Genomic DNA, 8,953 nt, shown 5'->3' with positions numbered 1-8,953 from the left:
GTTACTTAAAATTTTTGAACAAGGCATTTTAAGTTGTTAGTTCTCCTTTATTGGAGTAGGTAGCAGAGCAGTACCATGAGAGGAGTAGAACAGGAAGAAGGCAGAATTGAGACCTTTCAAAGTTTTGGCCAAAGCAAGGGGACATGGGGGCGTCATTTAAGCTTCCTGCCTCAAGTGCCAAAATATTGTGGGCCAGCCCTGTGTGGATTTTTCATATGCCTGAGCTACATAGCTGGGTTGACCTAACTTTTTAGTGTAGACCAGGCCTCAATCTGTTTGTGCACTAATTTAACTGACTGTCTACAGACAGTTTCTAAACCAAACCCTTAAAGGGAACTGGATTAGCCCCAAGACTATATGACAAGAAAATAAAAGGTTAATTAGTATCAATGACTAGCTTTTATTAAACCTTCAAAAAGTAAATTCATATAATTCCCTTTATATCATTGATAAATAGGTCTCTCCTGAGATTGTGACATGGATGCTCAACTCAGCATCTTCTCTTCACGAATTGGTCACTTGGCCTATGTTGGGGATTTTTTTCTGAACGTCAATGCTAGGTATATTTTTCACCGTTAAAGAAAGTCAGATTGAGATGGAATGTGAACATGCATACAAAATATCAAGCCATTTAAAATTTGGCTACTTTCCTAAAAATAGAGAGAAAGAGAACTATGAAAGAAAATCCCTCTGAAATGCACACCTATAATGAAACAGGCTAACATTTCTTCTCCTCAACAAGATTCTGTTCTATTCTGCAGGCAATTCAGAAGTCATTAATCAAAATCCTTTTTTCTTCTACTTCAGATAGTGAGTCTGTGGTACTGAAAGGAACCACATTAAGATGTCTTTGAAATTGCATTTTAAATCAGGGGTTCTCACAGCTAATTTTTTGGTGGCCTCAGAGGGCCTTTCTTACTGGTGGCCGCACTGACACTTTTCCCTAAAGTACTTAATTTACTTTAGGAAAAACAATTAAATATGCACAGATACACACCCAACTCATTGTAACTTATATTTGTAGGGTTTTTTGGCAGACTCAATAATAAAAAATAATGCTGCCTCCTCCTTCGGCAATTATATTTGTATATTTGTTAATATCACAGCACACTTAGTAGCTAGCTGGGAGGCTATGAAAAGTGATATTAACAAACATACAAATATCACTTTTCACAGATAGCTAGTAAGTCTGCTGTGAAAAGTGATACTTGCATGTTTAATATCACTTTTCTCAGCAAGCCCCAAGACGCTCTAGTTGGGGGAGGAACCAGGCAATGCGGGGGAGGGATGTGGGGCTGGGGGAGGCAGTGGGGACCTGGGGCAATGCGGGGCTGGGGGTGGCAGTGGGGGGGGGGGGGGAGTCAGTGGCGATGGGGCTGGGTGATGAGTTCTACTGTCGCGCGGCCAGGGTATGGTGTCTGCTGCCATGCAGCCAGGGCTCGGTGCCTGGAGCTGGGGACAGGAACTGCATGGCCAGAGCCAGGAATTGGAGCCGTAGGTCAGTGCCTGCCACTGCATGGCCAGAGCCTGGACCTGGGTACCGGAGCCCAGGAGTGTGTGGCTGGAACCAGGAGTCAGCACCTATTGCTGCGTGACTCGAGCTAGTGCTCACTAACGCATGGCCAGGGATTGGCACCTGGGGCCAGCTCCTGCCACCGCGTGGCCAGAGCCTGGGAATGGGATCATAGCTGTGGGTTGGCGCCTGATGCCACGCAGCTGGGGTAAGGGATCAGCACCAGGAACTTGGGCCAGCGCCCGCCACCGCATGGCCGGAACTGGGGGCCAAAGGCCGACTGGAGTTCTGCAGCTGGAGCCGGGGGTCAGCATCTGCTGCCCCGTGGTTAGAGCCCGCTCTCGCAGTTAGGGCTGGGGGTCATTGGCACCTTCGGCCAGCGCCTGCCACTGTGCAGCCGGAGCTCAGGACTGGAGTTGGGGGCCACACAGCTGGAACTAGGGGCCAGAGCTGAAGCCTTGCAGCTGGAAGCAGGGCCATGTAGTCGGTGCGAGGGTGACCAGGTGTCCGGTTTTTGACCAGAACACCTGGTTGAAAAGGAACCCTAGCGGCTCGTCAGCATCACTGACCAGGCCATTAAAAGTCTGGTCGGAGGTGTTGCGGGGCTAAGGCAGGCTAATCCCTACCTGTGCTGGTACCGTGCTGTACCCCAGAAGCGGCCAGCAGCTGTGGCACCTAGGTGGGGGCCCAGGAGGTGCCGCGTGCTGCCCCTGCCCCAAGCACCGGTTCCCGGCCAATGGGAATTGGGGGGGGGCTGGTGCCTGCAGGCGAGAGCAGCTTGCAGAGCCTCCTGGACCCCTGCCTAGGTGCCAGAGCTGCTGACAGCTTCTGGGGCACAGTGTGGTGCCAGGACAGGCAAGCAGCCTGCCTTAGTCCTGCTTCGCCACTGACTGGGAGCTGGCCAAGGTAAGCCTGCAGCCCAATCCTCTGCCCCAGCCCCAAGCCTCCCCAAACCTGGAGCCCCCTCATTTCTGGCCCCACCCTAGAGCCTGCACCCCCAGTTACAGCCCTCACCCCCTCCTGCACCCCAAACCCCTGCCACAGCCCAGTGAAAGTGAGTGAGGGTGGGGGAGAGCGAGCCACCAAGGGAGGGGGAATGTAGTGAGTGGGGGCTGGGGCCTCAGGGAGGGGGTGGGTCAGGGTCAGGGATGGGGGCCTCAAGGAAGGGACGGGGCGAGGATGTTCGGTTTTGTGCGATTAGAAAGTTGGCAACCCTAGTTGGAGCTGGGGAGGGGGGCACATGACTCCTCCTGACGTCTTGCCACTGGAGCCTGCTGCTCAAACCTCCAAGATGGGTTAAGAACTCACCTTGCTCCTGCAGCGTTGTGCCCCACCTCTCTCCAGAGGCAATGCAGGGCAGTGCGTCTAAGAGCAACAAGGAGGGAGTGGAAGGGGTCGATGCTTTTCCCCCCACCCCATGACCGCCCAGGAGACGGTCATGGCTGCATGAAAAGCCCCTGCTGGCCGCATGTAGCCCTGGTGGCCGCATTTGAGAAACGTAGTTCTAAATATTGTTAGACTATAACACATCTCTGTGCTTTTAAGTGGGCGGGATTGTGGGCATGTGATTAGAGCTAGGGTCTAGGTAGCAGGACTTCAGAGGAAGAGGGGGAGTCTTGTTCCTGATTCACTTTGTCAGTTTAGGTAACATATTAATAATAGTGCCTAGAAGGCCCAGCCAGTGTCATGTACCTGTCCAAACACATATTGTCCCAAAGAGTTTACAATCTAAATAGACAAGAAAGCCAGTGCAAGAGACATGGAGGGGGGAAGCTATTTGCCCACAAGTTACTGGCAGAGCCAGGAATAGAACCCAACTCTACTAACTCCCAGTCCAGTGCTCTAGCTACTAGGCCTTGCTACCTCTCCTGCTTGTAGCTTTCTCTTCCTTTCCATAAAAGGAAGATATGAATACTGACTTCAGAGGAGAGGGTGAAACTCAATTTTTATGAAAACATTGAAATTCCAGGATGGTTGGTGCCATGCAACTGAAAACTAAAGCATTTGTGCACAAATCAACATGGTACGTGCTGCAAGATTATATTGACTTGTATTGTGTTTACCATGCAAAGACAAAACATTTAACTGCTTGTGTTAGTGAGTCATTCAGAATGGAATCTGTTTTCCACGGTTCCAGGATAAAACATAGTGACGTTTCAGAAAGATCCACTCTTGAGTAATTACCAGAATCCCTTGGCTGGAAGCCTGCATAAGGAACTAAGGGAACAAAGCAGAAGTGAATTCATAAGTGAAGAAAAAGACTTAACCTTTCAGCCACTCGGCCTGTTTCTGTAAATAACTTCCCTGGGCAAATCTTATTAGTTTATTTTGACCCTGTCACTCTGGATCTGTCTCTGCTGTTCAAGATGATAGCCACAAGATTAAATACAGGATAATAGGAAGGAATTTCCCAACATGCTGGGTCCCCAGATTGCTGGCACCTTGTTGCTAGCTTGCATACAGGAAGTGTTTTACATTTAAAAACCAGAATAAAAGTGTGGAGTGGGTGACAAGGTTACATAACAGGCGTCATCCCCACAAACCCAGGGAATTCGCAGCAGCAATTCATAAGATGTGTTCTGTAGGAGTCTTGCTGTAATGGGGAAGAAGATATTGTATGTTCTTTGGGAGATATTCTTAGCTTTGGGAACTAAAAACAGTTAAATGTTCTTAAAGGTGATATGAAGAGGGTAAAAAAAGATTTTTTTGTGCCCACCCCCATTTGCTGCTTTTGTCAAAAGTTGCTTTTTATTTTTTGTAAGTTCTTTTTTGGGGGTGGGGATAGGCGTTGTGTGTGTGTGTGTGTTTTAGCTTAGCAATAGTAACTTTCCTGTTTTGCAGGGGAGCCCCCTTGGAAAGCCCAGAGACATGGGTTGGGAACTCTTAGTCCTCAGATTGAAAGCGTGGAAGTTCATTCTTTAACAAAAAGGGCTTTTCTGCATCCTGACATTTGCCCCCCATACAAACTATTTGGATTGTGCCTCTCTCTGTACAAATATCAGAGCCAGCTCAGACGTGACCCTAGCTCCAGAGTTGGCCTTCTACTCGCCCAACAGAAAATACTTCCAAAGCTGTAGAGCATACTGAATTCCCACTACTAGTAAGCTTTGGTGTATAACATAAGTTGTACCTTCTGACTGGTGGAGGAAAAGGAATGCCAATCCCCACAGTCCTGGCACAGCAGCAGAGAGACAAGCAGAGCCCATTTAATCTAGGTTGAAGAGAGGTCAGTCCGGGGAGTACATTCTCCCACTTGTTTGTCAAAGAGTTTGAATTAAATACGAGTTAACAAAAACAACAGTTTTCCTGGGGGGAAAACACCACTTCCCTTGTCCATTAATCAGAGCTAGAGTTTTGTTTCCCACTTTTTTCTTCCTACATAGACTAATAAAATGCAATTCTCTAGGTAAAGACCTGTTATTAATGTTTCTTCTAACATGAGTCTTGGCTGCATTATAAATACAGCCACTGTGGGAGATAAGAGGGACTAGTAGATGAGGGACTAGTCAAATTGATATAACTCCAAATTTTACAAAACTCCATGTTTTGGAAGGTCTCTTCACTCAAGAGGGGAGGGAGAAGTTAGAAGTTTTTTCAGCAGTAGTGCACCTTCATTTTGTGTCTCCTTTTATTCTGACTAGCTTTGTGCCTTCCCTTCCCCTTTAAGGATGATTCTGAAACATAAGCTTCATATCTGGATCTGAACAGTGTTTGGAGTCAGACTCCTGTGGTTCTGTTTTAGTTATTTCTGGTGGGCAAACTGCCCCAATGGCTGCAAGTTTCCCCAGGCCTAGTCATTTCAACCTAAGGGTTCAAAAATCATGAGTTGAGTGAGGGCCCCCAAAATCATGACCTTGGATTAAAAATCATGAGTTAAAAAAAAAAAACACGTGTTAGGTTCTTTTTATTTGCCTTCTTGTTTGAGTCTTTAGGGTTACACTTAGGTCTCATTTTTCTAAACTTTTCTCCACAGCCATGAGGGTTGGAATGAAACTTTTTTTTTTTTTTTTTTTTTAAGTAAAACTGAAATTCTCAAGTAATTGCCTGCCTCCAGGGGCTGAGACTTAAAAAAAACAACCCACCAGGTACTGCAAGACTTGTGATTAAACCTCGAAAATTGGCAACATTGAGCCTCTGTCTATTCTGGACTACTTGTAAGAGGTGGGGAAAAGGGGAGGAAAAAAATTCTGAGCTATGGGCTGTCCCCTGCTCTTCTCCATCTCTCTAAGGAAGGAGGATGAATGGTAATGAATGCCATCTAGATTTTCCAGCAGACCTTACTCATCATCTAATAGAATCTACAGTAGGCCCCTTTTTCTTACACGTGTATTAAGCAAGAAGCAAATGCGATGTCGTGATTAAAATTAGGCACTTGGAAAGTGGGTGTGCAAGGAGGAGGGTGTGGGATCCTCCCTTAAAGAGCACTCTCATTTTTAGCCAGACAACATTTTTGCAGGAAATAAAACCTCTGTCTCCAACAGATGGAGGAGAGGTGGGTGGGTGGGTGGATGAGTTGGAATGTATAGCTCATAACTTCTCTTCGTTCATGGCTTCGGCTGCAAGGGAGGGTTTATGATATATTAGTCAATCAAAGAGTGAGTTTAAGTCCAACCACATCTAGAAAGGAAATGTAACACTCCATACTTACATGAGGCTTTTCTCCATGGGTCTCAAAGTGTTCTGCAAACATTAGTCAACTAAAAGTGGGAAGGTGTTGATTATCCCCAATTTACAGATGGAGAAACTCCGGAACAGAAAGATTGTGATATGCTTTAGGATCACACAGGGTTATTCAATGGCAAACCAAGGAATAGGGCCCAAGGCCCTATTGTATGTGCTCTAACTACTAGACTATATTCCACATGTGCGATTGCTCACACTCAAATTGGCTCCCTGTTCTTAACTTCGATTAATCTTTATGCTCCTTAGTTAGACTTCTCTGGCAGAAGCAGTCTCATTTCCAGTTTGTGAGTAGATCACTTGGCCCTTTTATTACAAATTAAGACTTTAAAGTAGGATTGTCAAACGATTAAAAAAATTAATTGCCATTAGTTGTGCTTTTGAAAAAATTTATTGTGATAGTCGCACGATTAAAAAAATTAATCGCGTGATTAATCGTGGTGTTACAATAGAATACCACTTATATAAATATTTTTGGATGTTTTCTACATTTTCAAATATTGATTTCAATTACAACACAGAATACAAAGTGTACAGTGCTCACTTTATATTTATTTTTATTACAAGTATTTGCACTGTAAAAAAACAAAAGAAATAGTATTTTTCTAATCCCCCTAACACAAGTACTGTAGTGCAATCTCTTTATCATGAAAGTTGAACTTACAAATGTAGAATTATGTAAAAAAAAAAAACTGCATTCAAAAATAAAACAATGTAAAATTTTAGAGCCTTCAAGTCCACTCATTCCCACTTCTTGGTCAGCCAATTGCTCAGACAAACAAGTTTGTTTACTTTTGCAGGAGATAATGCAGCCCACGTCTTCTTTACAATGTCACCGGAAAGTGAGAACAGGTGTTCACATGGCACCGTTGTAGCCGGCGTCACAAGATATATACGTGCCAGATGCGCTAAAGATTCATATGTCCCTTCCTGCTTCAACCACCATTCATGGAGTCATGCATCCAGGCTGATGATGGGTTCCGCTCGATAACGATCCAAAGCAGTGCGGACCGGCGCATGTTCATTTTCATTATCTGAGTTGGGGTACATCTACACTACAGCGGGGAGTCGATTTAAGATACGCAAATTCAGCTACGTGAATAGCGTAGCTGAATTCGACGTATTGCAGCCGACTTACTCCGTTGTGAGGACGGCGGCAAAATCGACTTCTGCCGCTTTTTGTCGGCGGCGCTTACTACCACCTCCGCTGGTGGAGTTAGAGCGCCGATTCGGGGATCGATTGTCGCGTCCCGACGGGACACGATAAATCGATCCCCGAGAGGTCGATTTCTACCCGCCGATTCAGGCGGGTAGTATAGACCAGACCTCAGATGCCACCAGCAGAAGGTTCGTTTTCTTTTTGGTGGTTCGGGTTTTGTAGTGTTGCTCTTTTAAGACTTCTGAAAGCATGCTCCACACCTTGTCCCTCTCAGATTTTGAAAGGCACTTCAGATTCTTAAACCTTGGGTCGAGTGCTTTAGCTATCTTTGGGAATTTCACATTGATACCTTCTTTGTGTTTTGTCAAATCTGCAGTGAAAGTGTTCTTAAAGTGATCATGTGCTGGATCATCATCTGACACTGTTATAACATGAAATATATGGCAGAATTCAGGTAAAACAGAGCAGGGGACATACAATTCTCCTCCAAGGAGTTCGGTCACAAATTTAATGAATGCATTTTTTTTTTAATGAGCATCATCAGCATGGAAGCATGTCCTCTTGAATGGTGGCCAAAGCATGAAGGGGCATACAAATGTTTAGCATATCTGGCATATAAATACCTTGCAATGCCAGCTACAAAAGTGCCATGCAAATGACTGTTCTCATTTTCAGGTGACATTGTAAACAAGAAAAGGGCAGCATTATCTCCTGTAAATATAAATAAACTTGTCTGTCTTAGTGATTGGCTAAACAAGAAGTAGAACTGAGTGGACTTGTAGGCTCTGAAGTTTTACATTGTTTTGTTTTTGAGTGCAGTTATGTAACAAAAAAAATCTACATCTGTAAATTGCACTTTCACAACAGAAATTGCACTACAATACTTGTACGAGGTGAATTGAAAAATACTATTTCTTTTGTTTATAATTTTTACACTGTAAATATTTGCAATAAAAATTATATACACTGTGATTTCAGTTACAACACAGAATACAATATATATGAAAATGTAGAAAAACATCCAAAATGTTTAATAAATTTCAACTGGTATTCTATTGTTTAACAATGAGATTAAAACCGCAATTAATCGCTATTAATTTTTTTGAGTTAATCACGTGAGTTAACTGTGATTAATCGATAGCCCTACTTTAAAGTAATCCTGAAAATGAAAGTATAGACATTCCTTCATCAGGATAGGGGGAGACTGGGGCCTAGTTTTCAGTGGGAGATTCACCAAGAGATGGAAAATACACATCTGCACAGAGCGCAGTTCAGATCAGACTATTATTTAACTTTTCAATCCAAAACGAAACTGAGTGGGTGCATGTCTAAAATGATGATTCTCTCCCTCAGCACTTGCCTTCAGGGAGAAAAAATGTCTCTGATAATTTATTGCAGTGCAGATTAAGTAATTTTCCACACTTCCTTCACAATGAGCTACTATTTTAAAGACCTGGGGCCGAATTCACTACTGATATAACACAGTTGTTCATGTTCCAGTCTTTTGGGAAATCCTTAAATTAAAACACTGAGACTCAATGCTATGAGCCACACAAACACACACACCATATAAACTTCCTAGGCTAGGTTCTGAGCTCACG

Source organism: Trachemys scripta, chromosome 2, assembly GCF_013100865.1.
Source record: "Trachemys scripta elegans isolate TJP31775 chromosome 2, CAS_Tse_1.0, whole genome shotgun sequence".
Lineage (NCBI taxonomy): Eukaryota > Metazoa > Chordata > Testudines > Emydidae > Trachemys > Trachemys scripta.
This window is presented reverse-complemented; position numbering follows the sequence as displayed.